The sequence below is a fragment of the Misgurnus anguillicaudatus genome, chromosome 8, assembly GCF_027580225.2.
Source record: "Misgurnus anguillicaudatus chromosome 8, ASM2758022v2, whole genome shotgun sequence".
In the NCBI taxonomy this organism is placed as follows: domain Eukaryota; kingdom Metazoa; phylum Chordata; class Actinopteri; order Cypriniformes; family Cobitidae; genus Misgurnus; species Misgurnus anguillicaudatus.
In genome coordinates, this window is record NC_073344.2 from 43873719 (window position 1) to 43888745 (window position 15027).

General features: G+C 35.4%; 1 long non-coding RNA gene across 1 annotated transcript in view; it reads right to left on the reverse strand.

Annotated features, from left to right (window-relative positions):
• LOC129450975 (uncharacterized) overlaps positions 1-14450 on the reverse strand; it is a 415333-nt gene extending 400883 nt beyond the window's left edge. Inside the window, exons 1-7 of the long non-coding RNA XR_012370889.1 lie at positions 11580-14450; positions 11420-11491; positions 11205-11295; positions 10645-10910; positions 9981-10059; positions 9744-9807; positions 6789-6889 (exon numbers count right to left, since the gene is read on the reverse strand). This is a non-coding gene — a long non-coding RNA (uncharacterized lncRNA). The remainder of the gene's footprint in view (positions 1-6788; positions 6890-9743; positions 9808-9980; positions 10060-10644; positions 10911-11204; positions 11296-11419; positions 11492-11579) is intronic.
• Between the last annotated feature and the right edge of the window lie 577 nt (positions 14451-15027).

A 15027-nucleotide genomic window follows, 5' to 3' on the forward strand; every position in this document is an offset into this window, starting at 1 on the left:
TGCTTTATTATAAAGCTCTCACAAGACAAACCAAAATGTATCGCGTCTATAGTATTCAGCAGTTTGAATTCCCGCGCAACTTTTGGTTTCTCCAGCGACCGTTGAGTGGGGCATTATGGGAAATGTAGTCCTTTTCACAAAGCGTCTCTAACGCTGTTGATGTTTATTGACTACTGTGTCCAAGATACATTGCAAGCCACGTCGTGTCATAATATCGGGAAAGAAGATACGCTATAATAAATATTAGTATCGTTAAGTAGTATTTTGTTATTATTATTGTTTATTTGTTATTAAAACCATTTAATGTAAAGTTGTGTCACTATTAAACTGCTTAAAAACAAAGACAGCTAAAAGGACTAAAACTAAAACCCACTCACATACTTAAAATATCTATTTAGCCAGTAACCCTTTACACCCTTTTAGATTAATGAAATTTACATTTGCTTTTATTTCATTGTCCTGGTATACTTGAGGTTTAGTTGAAACACTGTTACTGTGATGCTAGATGTGATCCCATCCATTTTTAGAAACCTTTTGGAGTCTTATTTGAAAGAATCATGTTCTTGTTTTACTTAACATTTATATACTTCATTATTAAGAATTGTACTTCTGAGTGCTGGACAGGACTTTTTTGTATTGTTTGTCTTGAAACATTTTTTGTGTAAAAGTTTGTGTGCTGCTATTTTTGGCCAAGATTTTTTTATCTCAATGGGATTATTCCTGGTTAAATTAAGGATAAAAAACTGTAACAAACCCTGCTGTGTAAAAACATTTTATAAAAACCCAGCTATTCGTCACTAGTTGTTAACATGTTTTAAAATGTTGCTACATTTTAGGTAACAAGTAGAGCCCTGTATTTCAGCCCGAGCCCGACTGGGCCCGACCTGTTTACGCCCTTCGTGTCGGGTTTCGGGCCAATTTTATCATCACAGCAGATACGCGGGCCGGACCTCAGGCTTATTTAGGCTTCTCCATCTTTTTTTATTTTTCAATTTAATTAAAAGAACCTTTTGACAGACATTGATGATTGCAAAACCAGGAAAAATTATAAATGGAGTACTAGATTAAAACCTTGGATACTGTACATAATCTATGCAGACAGTATCCAAGACATAAACTATTAAAGACTTCTCCCTGTATTAATTTTGTGTAAGAAGGCTGTGTCTTTATTTCTTGTTTGTGTATGGATCGACCTTTTTCTTAGTTTAACTGTTGAATGGATACATGAATAGCCATGTTCTGTGGTAAGTCCTTACATTTAAAAAAAAATTATATGCATAGCGAAGTTGTAAGATAAGACAACATGCATGTTTATTCTGTTTCATGTTTATTTCGTTTCGTTTTGTATAGCCCTTTTTATTTTTTATTTCTGCACCAGTTGCAACTGCGAGAAGCAGAGCAACCTGCCTTCGCTTTTTAAAAAAAGTGTGTGTTGATAATAAACGTTTAAACTAACATTGTGATATGCTGAAAATATATATTTTATAAAGTTTGTTATTATAGGCAAGTGAAGTGTTGATTTGAGAGGCTCAATTCATCAAACATGTCGTCAACTTGCTGTCGGCCGCTAACCACTTGGTTATCATAAAAAACTTTAACAAACAAAAAAATGCTCTAAAATGTAAATAAAAAAGAAATATAACTATTTTGCCATTTAAAACAAAACTGAACTGCTTTAAATGCTGCAAGAGTACAGCTGTACAAGCTGTGTAAGGAGTTATTTTTTGCTATTTCTTTGAATTTCTTTTGCAAAATCTATGTGGAATTTTGCAGAATGATTTAAAATGTTTTAAAACGATCTGAGAGAATGTGTGCTGTGAATATTACAAAACAATAAAATATTTTATAACTATATTATACATTTTATTAAAGGATTACCCTGAATTAAACTGGACCAACATGAACCAACAGATAATGGATAATGTGCTGTCACGACCATAGAGTTTTATATAATATACATATATTACTGTCTACAATGTAAGAGTAAAAAGAAAAGGCTTCTCATAATAAATGTAGCCTATATCAAGATAATTTCATCAGTTTAACAACACAATGTATATATATTTATCTTGTAAACGGATTTGAAATAATAAATAATTGTCGCGTCACGTAGCAAGATTCAAATTAAAGTTTTACATATTAAATAGGCTATTAAAAAGTTTGTGCTTCTCCCATAAAAAACTCACAGCAGACAGCACAGACTTCTACTCACAAACACACGCGATGCAGTGACTATATCTGCGGACACAGATTCCTAATGGGGAGAATTAAAAAGTTCGGACTCGGGCTGAGAATTCTGATAAGCTGTCAGACAAGGGCCGGGCTAGGGCTTAGATTTCAGGCCCGTGCAGGGCTCTAGTAACAAGTCAGTGATTAAGGATAAAATAAGGTTGGATTTTAACTCCCAACTTAGATATAAAAAAACCATAGGATGAAGAAATTTACTTTTATTTATATATATATATTTAGTGTCTTTTATGCCTTTATTTTGGATAGTGTGGTAGTAGAGAGTTGACAGGAAAGTGTTGGGTGAAGATAGGGGAGCTCAGGTGCTGCGAGCACATTGGCACTATATGACGGCGCACTAACCACAGGGCTATTGGTGCCGAAGAAGATATTTACTTTAAAGACTGCAAAACACAAGGTACGACAAATCTCAATTTAAAATTTAGGCAACAATTTATACGTTTAAAATTGAAATAAGAAATTTTCTTCACATTTGTCCACTCTCAATTAGTGAGTCCCCCACTACTCTGGTAATTTACATATGAAAGCTTCACTCAGGCCAAGGTCATAGGAAGCATGGGGATGTCAACCCCCAAGCCTATTCCACGGCAGTTTTTGGCAGTTTCAGAAAATTATCTGTGCTGCCTGCACATTCCTGTGAACAGTCGTTAACCTGAAACTTCTGTGGCAATTTACAGTGCTGTTAACTGATGAAAATCACACTTTTCATGCAGTGGTAATAAATCACCTTATATATACTTTGTTTGTCTTCTTTACCTTTTTGATCATTTTTATGTCTACCTTAAGTTTCTGTGATGTTCCTGTATATGTTCCAGTTTATGTTTTACTATTTAAGTATCATTTCATTTATAACCTTCAGTCTTCATCTTACCTTCATCCTCCCCCACACCCTGACAATTAAGTCTTTATCGAATGTAAACATTTTATTGCATTCGGTCTTAAAGCCTAATAAACAGTACCTGTTGAAGTCATTAAAGTTAATTAAAAGAAGAGAAAATCACTCACTGGTCCTGACTGTAACTTCGTAAAAAAATGTATCCATATTTACTTAAAAAATTTTTTTTTGCCAAAAATACTTTGTGTTGAGCTCTGCTATTGAACTAAGTTTAAGGTTTATCATGAAATTTTGATTTTCTAAACAACTTTTACAAAAGTTAATGCAGTTTCATTTATGCTTTTTTAAAGGTCCCGTCTTTCTGTGTTTTTGAAGGTTTAATTTTGTTTACGGTGCACAATATAACATGTGTTCATGCTTCACATGTAAAAAATGTGGTATTTTTCACACAATTTACTTTGTTTACTTTGCATATCGCTGTTTTCACTGTCCTCAAAACGGGCTGATGTCTTCCTTGTTCTATGAAGTCCCTCCTTCAGAAATATGTATTGAGATCTGATTGTGTAGCTTGTTTAGTGTGTTGTGATTCAATAGCAGCTTAGCTTGCCGGCAGCTTAGCTGGCGACTGACGTATTTCTGTGAGCGGAGGTTAGACAAAAACTGTTCTACTGACGTCCTTAAAGCAGGAAGTAGAGGGCTGTAGTCTAAACCAACCGTTCGCTGTAGGCTTTGAAATGCGAATTCTGTTAAAGAAAATATATCGGTTGGCAGTGAACTGTGAGCTTTATCATTTTACAGGTATTATGTATGCTATTATAGCAACATTACACACTAATTAGAAAATGGGATCAGAAAGAATCTTACCTTTAATAATTACACATAGTTTTCTTTCGTGAGATATGGACCCCCTAAAGAAGCCTTGGCCAACCCATTTATAAAATTCTAGTTCTGCCACTGCATTACTGATGTTGTACTTTAGCATATAAAGTGTATAATGAACGTTTGCATATTGTGAATGAATTTAAAAATGAATGAATTGTGTGAAAAATAACAAGTTTTTTTTACACGTGAAACATGAACACATGTTATATTGTGCACTGTACACACAATCAAAGCTTCAAAAACACAGAAAAGAACGGGACCTAAAAGCATGAATGAAACTGCAGTAACTTTTGTAAAAATTTAGAAAATCTAAATTCCATGATAAACCTTTTAACTTACTTCAATAGCAGATATCAACACAAAGGATTTTGGGCAAAAATAAATAATTTATTTAAAAGTAAATATGGATAATTTTTTACGAAGTTACCGAAGTTATAGTCAGGACCAGAGTGATTTTTTTCTTCTTTTAACTAATTTTAATGACTACTAAACATAAGCAGCATGCCCCGGCGAATGGCAACTCCACCCCCATTCGGTTCAGCTGATTTGGAAACTTTTCTGCAGATAGATCTGTTTGCCTCTCAAAAGACAACCCATTGTCGCCTCAGCAGGCTGTCAGCCTCGCACTTAATGTATTCTCTGTAAACCAGATAGCAAAACCACACTGGGGTGGATCTGGCCCACACCTACCATGCGATCCACCCCGGATCCATCTCACGGACATGGTCCAGTGTCCAAATGCACAACGGGCCAAAAGTGATCAGGATTTGTTTCATGGCTCTGCACCAGAGATGGGTCAGCCCTGGCCCACTCTCGTATCAAAACAGTAAAACAACACTGGGGTGGAGCTGGCCCACACATACCGTTCCATCCGCATCAGATCCATTTAACTAGCACGGTCCAGCGTCCAAACGCACATCGGCCAAGAAGTGGTCAGGATCAGTTTCACGGATCTGAACTGGAAATGGAACAGAGCTGGCCCAGTCCCGCATAGAGATGCGGCACAGATCCGCGTACCAGATCGATGCCAGCTATGCCTTATTTTTGGGATTTATGGCCTATGTGATGTTTAGTCTATCATGTGTTTAGGCTACCTTTTATTTAATTACCCTACAGTGAGAAGCAATAATCATAGGCCTCCATCCACATAAAGTACACATGAAATTTTCAGAATGTATATAAGCTAACAACCATAGCACTTGTCGCTTGGTGTAGGTCTTTAGGCATTAAACACATTAAAGAACACATTATTTGTGGACATGAGCAAAAAAGAAGCATGTTCTGATTTAGGACTTTTATTTTTTTAACTATAATAACAATTTCAAAATACTTTATTATGTAAAGGGATAGTTCACCCAAAAATGAATATTTAGTCATTTACTCCCTCTCATGTTTCAAACCTGTATACCTTTCTATGTTCTGCGGAACACAAAGATATTTGAAAGAATGTTTTTAAAAAAAGCAGTTCTCACAACACATTACTACAATTGTAAAAAAAAATGATTATGACAGTTAATGGGTTGTGAGAAATGCTTGGTTACAAACATTATTCAATCTTTGTGTTCAGCAAAAAATAAAAATGTATACAGGTTTGAAACACGTGGGTAAGAAAATTATAACAATTTTCATTTTTGTGTGAACTATCTCTAACACATTACATCTGTTTGGCTTATTTTTTTGTATTCACAACCCCTAGCTCTCTTCCTGGAGCGTGCTTGAGGTGGTCTGCCATAGCTGCATCGATTTCCGAGTCCGTGGCTTTTGGGCTCCACCTCCTCACACAACACATCCTCATCCCATGGCGTCAATATTTGACGCCACTTGACCATGCGTCAACAGTTGACGCGGAGGGTATACCTTTCGCGTCATTTTTTGACGAACTGGGGACTTCAATACTATTAGGTACGCGAAATTAAACAGTTGTCACTTGGCGTTGGGGTTAGGGTTAGGTTTGGGTAGGGATGTCATTATGTAAATCTAACCCTAAACCGACGCGAAAATGGTAAGAAAATAGGAAAGAGAATGCAACGGAGTTAATAGTATTGAAGTCCCCAGTTCGTCAAAAAATGACGCGAAAGGTATACCCTCCGCGTCAACTGTTGACGCATGGTCAAGTGGCGTCAAATATTGACGCCATGGGGTGAGACTGGGTTGCCTCACAGCATCTGAGGGAAGAGAAGAATATGTTTCTTTTTAAAATAAATACAATTAAACATTTGAGGTAAATGACATGCACTTACTTTCAAAATCTTTATGGTCTACAGCTAAAATTATATATATAATTTTTCAGAAATCTTGTTTTTTGGTTGTTCAACTGCAGTTGGTTTGTTTTGATTTAAACCTTCATAACTTAAAAAATACAGCTAGGTAGCACCATATAACAAGATAATAACATGATAACAGAATAATAAACATGTTTTGACAAAAATGTTAAAAACGGAGTTATCTCGTTTTGCAATGAAACTCTTCATATATATATATATATATATATATATATATATATATATATATATATATATATATATATATATATATATATATATATATATATATATAAATTATTGTATAAAAGATGTTATGCTTTAAATAAGTGTTAGATCAGTTGTGGGACCAACAGCATTTGTCCCCTTGCTCTTCAATACCACTGTGGTGCCCTTGAGAAAGACCCTAAACTAGGTGTGTAACTGTCAAAAAATGAACAGGACATTTCTGATAAAGACAGGTGAGCTGTGATGTCCCCTAAATACATAAATCATAGCAATAAAAATTACATCAATATACAAGAACAAGAGTTTTTTTTAGATCAACATATTCTCCAAATTACCTTGAATAACATAATACAAAGGTGTGCCTTTAAAAGACTTCTTTTCCAGATGTCCACCACCCCTCATATTGAACTTTGCCATAAGACAATTTGACATCATTCTGTGAAAGAAATGTAAGATTACTTCACCTTAGACAAATAACCTTAATGGTCAATAAATCACAATTAAAGGAATAGTCTACTCATTTTCAATATTAAAATATGTTATTACCTTAACTAAGAATTGTTGATACATCCCTCTATCATCTGTGTGCGTGCACGTAAGCGCTGGAGCGCGCTGCGACGCTTCGATAGCATTTAGCTTAGCCCCATTCATTCAATGGTACAATTTAGAGATAAAGTTAGAAGTGACCAGACACATCAACGTTTTTCCTATTTGGGACGAGTAAGTTGTGCGAGCAGGTTTGATGGTACAAAATAAAACGTAGTGCTTTTCTAAGCGGATTTAAAAGAGGAACTATATTTTATGGCGTAATAGCTAGGGGTGTAAATCGGCGCCTTCATGACGATTCAATCCGATTCCGATTTCTTAGGTCAACGATTCGATTATTTTCGATTCTTCAGAATTCCCCGTGATCCGATTCGATTCGATCCGATTCAATTCTAGATATTTTTTAGGGCTGTCAAAAGATTAAAAAATTTTATTTTTCTAAATTTACCCTAATTTAACATTTTTCAAGTTTTTAATGCTCTAATCAACATGGATTTGGACAAATATTTATGCTATATGCAAATTTATGTTTACAACAGCCTGTTTACATTTTCAACAGAACCATCAGCCATAGTTTTATATTTAATTTTCCTTTAGAAGACCTTGTTCTTTCTCCATTTCTGTTTGCTGCTGCATCATTTGTGACCTGTGCTTGCAAATTGAGTTGGGATGAGCAAATTTTCTTAAATTAGTTAACATTAAACAAACATTTAACATTAAAAAACTTTAAAACAATGCATGATTTGTTGGAATCTGACAAAACATGACAGAACTACACCTGTTCACGCAAAGCAAAAACAATATCACTATGTGTTAAATTTATGTTTTTTTGTATTGTTTAAATCTGACATTAAGACAGACCACTTTAAGATGTAGACTAATGCAAGGGTTTAATATAGCCTAATGTTACACAACAGATACTTTTCCTCAACAGTTAACCAACCATTCACTTCAGATATAACAGATATGTGTCATACCTGCGTGAATTCTTGTCAAAACAGATATTTTTAAAACTGTAATTTTAAATGTCTATATCAGGGTCACGCACTCGCGCATTTGTGTGCATGCGCGTCAGACGACAGCGTCTGGAAGATTGCTTTTGAGTCACTCTTAATAACTCTTTTAACATCAGGTCCAAAACTTTATCTCTTTTAATCATTATTTTAACATCAAGCAATGTATTTTCTGTCATTTCTGCATGCTTTAAAAACGAAACCGAACGTGAATGAAGACGCATCTTTGCTTTAGATTATGGATTTGGGACAGTATACACTTCTCATGAAACGTACAGATAAGGATTATTTTAGATGTTTAATGACCATTTAGAGCATTGGATTCGCTACACGAGAGCTTAATGTTCTTATTTTTATGAAAACTTCCTACTCATCTAAACAGCGCGGGTCACTTGCTGCGTCTCAATTCATCCAGCTGTGGGCTAGACCAAGGCTCAAACAGAAATTGCGTGTTGCGCTGACGGTTCCGTCGCTTTTAAAAGACTTTGCAATGTGTGTGAACAACAGACTGTGAAACGTAAATAACGCGTGTGAAGCGGTGTGACATAGAAGATAACAATGAGGTTAGTGAGCGCCACGCGCAGCTTAATAGTTGGTTGTACACATATGTCTGAGCGAATGCTGAAAATAGACAGGCGAGCAGACAGGCAGCAAAATAAACACATTAATAATCGATCCTCTTGCGGACGCATCGATGCATCGAATCGGCGCCTGTATAATCGATGCATCGATACGAATCGATTAATCTTTACACCCCTAGTAATAGCACTTTTGGGAGTACTTCGACGCGGCGCAGTAACACCCTCCCTCTCCCATTATGAGAGTGAGAAGGGGAGCGGACTTTTCAGGCGAGTCGAAGTACTCCCAAAAGTGCTATTACGCCATAAAATATAGTTCCTCTTTTAAATCCGCTTAGAAAAGCGCTAAGTTTTATTTTGTACCACCAAACTTGCTCATATAACTACTCGTCTTAAATAGGAAAAAAACGTTGATGTGTTTGGTCACTTCTAACTTTATCTCTAAATGGTACCATTGAATGAATGGGGCTAAGCTAAATGCTATCGAAGCGTCGCAGCGCGCTCCAGCACTTACGTCCATGCACACAGATGATAGAGGGATGTATCAACAATTCTTAGTTAAGGTAATAACATATTTTAATATTGAAAATGAGTAGACTATTCCTTTAACAGTAATGTGCAACATAGCAATTGCATGCAATGTTCAAACATACACTATGTTTTAACACTTCACAACTACTCATCTACCATGTAACATGTGCTATAAACAATATCCTCATCCATAGGTTTTGGTGACAAGTAATGGCTTACACCAGGGGTGTCAAACTCAGTTCCTGGAGGGCCGGTGTCCTACACAGTTTAGCTCCAACCAACTCCAACACACCTGTTTGGAAGTTTCTAGTAATCCTGAAGACCTTGATTAAACGCATCAGGTTTTTTTGATTAGGGCTGGATCTAAACTCTGCAGGGACACCGGTCCTCCAGGAATTGAGTTTGACACCACTGGCTTACACTGAAATTATGATTTGATTTCTTGTTTTCGGTATGGCTGACTGTTTGAGCCACTACGAACTTTAATAGTTCTGAACAAGTGATGTGTGACAGATTAAATCCTGAATTTAAGTAATATAAATTGCTGGGTTAATTATGGTTGTAATCAATATATATTCCTGCAATATTATGCAGGATTACACAATTCAAGGGAAACACATACCTGTTCATAACATTGTTCATGCAGTCTCTGATAGAATATCCACCAGCTCAGACAGTTGCTGGACCTAAATGTGAAAACAATTGAAATAATGTTATAGAAAGATAGATGGAAATATATATACATATTCTTTATATCACAACTTACACAGATCAACTTGTTATCAACATCTTTGATGTATTCATAATGCATTCATAATGCATTCATAATGCAAAATACACATTATATAGCATTTCTTACTTCTTGCATTTGAAGCTAAGGCCATAGGTGAAGAATCAGGTAGTCTCCATCCTGTTATTTTTTCGTTGTGTTACCTCACCTGTACAAATATAGTTAATTATATGGTAGTGTAAAATATTAACAGTAAATCACTTCACAGTGTAATACTGCATTAGTTATGAAATCATATGGCTGTACTTTAGGTCTTTGTGGTTGAGCAATGACAGACATTATAAGCTCTGTATTTGTAACTATTAACTCAGATTCAGAGAAATGTACATGTTTATACTCTAAGCTGTGTTGTAACTAATGTAGTTTCTAGCGATGCATGATAAATCGCATGCGATATCATGCGCATCTCGTCAGTGAAGCCGGTTCCTTGATTAGTAGTAAATTGCCATCACCTGCTTTCAGATGGAGCAGCATTTACTACACAAAGCTGAGGTTAACTGACAAGCTGGGCCATATCGCAGGAGATGCGTCCTCGATAATTAATGCGAAATTGCCCCAATTGTCAGTGAACTAAGGCTTTGTGTAGTAAATGCCACTCCATCTGAAAGCAGGTGATGGCGATCATGGAACCAGCTTCACTGACGAGATGTGCAATGACAATCACATGCGATATATTGTGCATCCCTAGTAGAATCTGCTTAAAATAAGATGCGACTGTAAAGTTCTCACATACAATGGGATGCTCTCTGGTATTGGAGTGCCTTCTGGTACTGGGGCGTCAATCCAGAATTTGGGATTGTAGACAATACTATATGAACATTAAAAACAAAAGGAGTGAAAAATGACAAGTTATTTAAGGTAAGAAAGGACACATTAATGAATGAATAACACCATAACTGTACAATTACAAAAAATCCTCTTTAGGTGTATGACAATACACAAGAAAACAATACTATGCCTGATTCGGTTGTCTGGAAGATGGCTGTTCATTATGTCACCCTGCAAAACAAATTACACCTTGCATGTAATTTCATTAAGTACAATAAACATACACATGCACAATGTACTTTAAAAAAACATAGTAGTGTAAAATATTAAAATAAATCACTTTTTATATAAAAGTTTTGGGATATTATGTTGACATTCAGGCAAAACACTGATGGAATAAATGTTTACCTATAAATGAGAATGACATTATAAAGTCAAAAGTGTATGCACTTTGGAGCCAAGCAACGTGTTTGTATAGTGTGGGAATGCACCAAAAAAATAACAAAAAGCATCAGCAGCACGTACGTCTCATAGTGAGTGTCACAGCTTATTCTAGGGTATAGATCAATCACACCATCTTGATACTGATGTTTACTGTCATGAAGTGTGCCATCACCTGTGTAAACAAAATACACCAAAACAATTTATATACATTTTTGAGTTTCATATCGAAATATATAAAAGTCCTTTTTGAAAGCATGATTCTTTTTCAAAGTAAAGCAAAGCAGTAAAAAACTTACAACTTAATGTAGGGTAGACAAAGTCAGGGGTCGGGCACGTCTCATCCAAGTGTGTTGGACACAAAACTTGATCTTTAGCACAAACAAGAAGATATGACACATTAGAACATTAACAAATATGTAGACTGACTGTTTAAGCCATATCTACAGTTTGCCATACCTTCTTTTTTTATTGTTTGTGGAATGTGCAACATCTTCATTTGGTTTGTGTCGACCACCTTCAACTGTAACCCCACAAATACCAACTCCTATGTGTTTCAGTGTATAAAACTGAGGCATTTTCCTGTCTTTTAACAGCTTGTTTATTTTTATTTGGATTAGGTTCTGCTCTTCCTTTGTACAAAACAAAAGCAAAGGAAGTTAATCAAACACTTATGCTGAGCTTTTAATACAGAACAGTATTTAACATTTTACATGTGCAATGTGTAGGCAATCAAATCATTCCATCATGCCAAATAACTTTTCTCTTTCAGATGTTTTAATTTCTGAAAGAAATTCTCAAAGGCTACATAAATAAGCTAAAGTAATAACTTTGACTGTACCATTAAACATACTTTATACTATGGTATAACATGTGTAAGTTCAAAGTACCTTTAAGCCTATTAGCTAATTTTAGCCATACTCAGTGTGGACAATTCTGGCAATGTTTATTTTGGTTCATTTGTGTCAAACAATTAAAACTTAAGCACGTTAATCAAATAATACAAAATGTACTTACCCAACAGTAGATTTTATATAATATACAGACAAAACTCCTTAGTAAATTCCCCCTCTCCTCGTGGTTGCATGCCGAGGATTTTTTATGTCATGATGGACTATAAATGCACCTGTAAAAGACATGCATCCAATTCACATCAGGGTATATATTGAAGTACACGTAGCTAAAAGTCAAAGTAACAATTATACATGTAACCCCATAGAACTATAGACATGTACAAATGTATCTGAATGCATTTTTATGACATGCTTTTTTTTTTTTTTTACATATTTTCACCGATTTATGCCGTCATACCGTGACTATTTTTGGCAAGGGACACGACGTTGCCGTTGGACCAATGTTTGCTGGGTAACTAGAAAAATGTATAAATTTCTATTTTTCTTTTTTCATTTTATAAATGTAAACGATAAATGAAAATTCGATTTGTTTTTTCAATTTTTGGTTTTTAATTTTAAAACGAATATGGAATGGACGGAAGATACCCTGATTCACAACGCGTGTCAGACGAACATTTGGAAACCCAAACAAAACAGCACACGCAGTAAAAGACAGAATATAATGCATGCACATTGCACCGTGAAAGCTTTAGCCAGAAACCTTTATGCTGATATTACTCAAACAGAAGCTGCATCCTCCGCAGGTCGCATATGCAGGATGCATACAGTACGTCATCAAGCCTGCTTTATTTCAGTTAATTGAGCATTACATTCGCAAGTCATAAGCATATTACAACAATTAACTAAATATAAATACAGCTACGATTAACTAAATATAATAGTGTAAAACTTTATAATTGTTAATATTCTGTAACAAGACAGTCTTTATGACGTATGCAGTTTACAAATGCGACCTCCTATGCAGCCTTTTGTTTAAGAAACCTCCAAGAGAAAGGTTCATTTATCAAATGTTATTTTAAAGCAACACTAAAGAACTCTGGCTCTTTGCTCCCCCTACAGGTTAGAAGCGTAATTGTTCATTACCACTGTCGTAAATACTGCAGCATAGCTGGCTCTGATTGGACTGTAGGTCTGCCGTAAAGCAAGTTTTTGTAGTTTTCACTCGAACTACAGGACCACTACCCGACGGTTGGAAACTTCTTTAGTGCGGTTTTGGCCGATAGAGGGCTGCAAAGCGAATGTGAAAGTGCCATTCACCCTGTTTTGTGTGGATGAACCACTGAAACTTTTTTGGAAACGTTATTTTAAGGTAAAAAACTCTTTGGTGTTGCTTTAAAGTATTAAAAACATCGTTGTTTTAGAATTTTTCGAACGAAATGGTTGGTAATTACTTCACGATAGCTGATAGCGGGATGGGGCAAACTGTTCTAGGATTTCATTCTTATGGGGGCTTAGCCCTCAGTGATTATGTGAAGAGAGCATTGTGATGCCTTTTTGCAAATTGGGACCAGTATTATTATATTAATAAATTCATGTAGGCTACATATACATTACTCTTCTATATAGTTCCAAGCCCTTATTATTATTAACCTAATAAAAATAAATAAAAATTCTCTTGAACAGATATAAAAGGTATAAAAGTTATTTATTACTATTATTTATTATTGTGTATCTTGAATTCAAGTTCATGTATACTATATGTATATTCAAAGTTTAATGAATACTCAGACTGTACTTTTCGGTATACATTATAAATCAGTTTTACTTTCCAGATGTATCATGCATGCTTCTAGCATGCATAACCAGATTCATAAACTTACTAACAACAACCTGCAGTGATTCTAAATATGACTGTAATAAATCATACATGACCCCTTTAGTTTCTGATCGGAAAATAAAAGCTGTTATGTTTTAAAACAACATAAGGGTAAGTAAATAATGGAATGATGTTAATTTTAGGGGCTAATAATAATAACATTTATCATGACTATGAAACTGCAACAATCACTTTATCATCTCTTAACGTTAACTGTCTCTGACCTCTTCAGTCTCTCTAACTCTTTCTCCACCTGTTTGCTCTCCTTTCCAGCATTTAAAAAACGTTATATATCCATCTATAAAAGCAAACAAGTCACTGAATGTTGTTTATAGTCTATCTTATTTGTGGGTTTAATTTTGTGGGTTAAACTCATATGACATATTTCTCAATTGCACATTCGATAACTTAGCATCATATTATTCACAGCTGGTATTACTGTTAACTATAAAAAGGTAAAAATATAGACCTTGTAGTATTGCAAAATGTGTCATGACAACGGCAAACTTTAAACGGCACGGCTTCAGTATGCAAAGCAGTTTTGAATTATAAACGGGGGATAACTATTATTATCTCATTTAAGATGGCTGACCTGAAGCACAGGCGCTCGAGCTCTCCTCCACTGACGGTTACGACGCATGCGCAGAACAGCAAAGCTAATCAAATGCCTCATAAACTCGTCATTTTTTTCTAAATGTCCTGCATTTTGCGTTTTTTTTATAATTATTAGGGGTCAAGCCCAGAATGGGCGAAGACCCCTATTGTATCTGTTAGTTTTCTTATTATAATAATTATTATTCTGCTTCTTCTTCTTCTTCCGCCATTGCGGTCTATGGTAGCCCATAGAACCGTACGTAGGAAAGTTATGAAATTTGGCACACTGATAAAGGACAGTCCAATGTGTCCCCATAGCAAATTTGGAGTCTCTATGTCTAACCCGCTAGCGCCACCAACAGTCCAAAGTTGCACTTACGTTTTTGCTTATAACTTCTGACCCGTACGTCCTAGAAATTAAATTCTTGTTTCCTCTGATTCCTTGGCTCAAGACAATTCGACTGGACCCTATGACGTCATTTTCCGTCATGAAAATTTTTCCGCCATTTTGAATTATTCGTAAAACCTACTTTTGCGAACTCGTCCTAGAGCTTTTGCCCGATTTCCACGAAAATCGGTATGT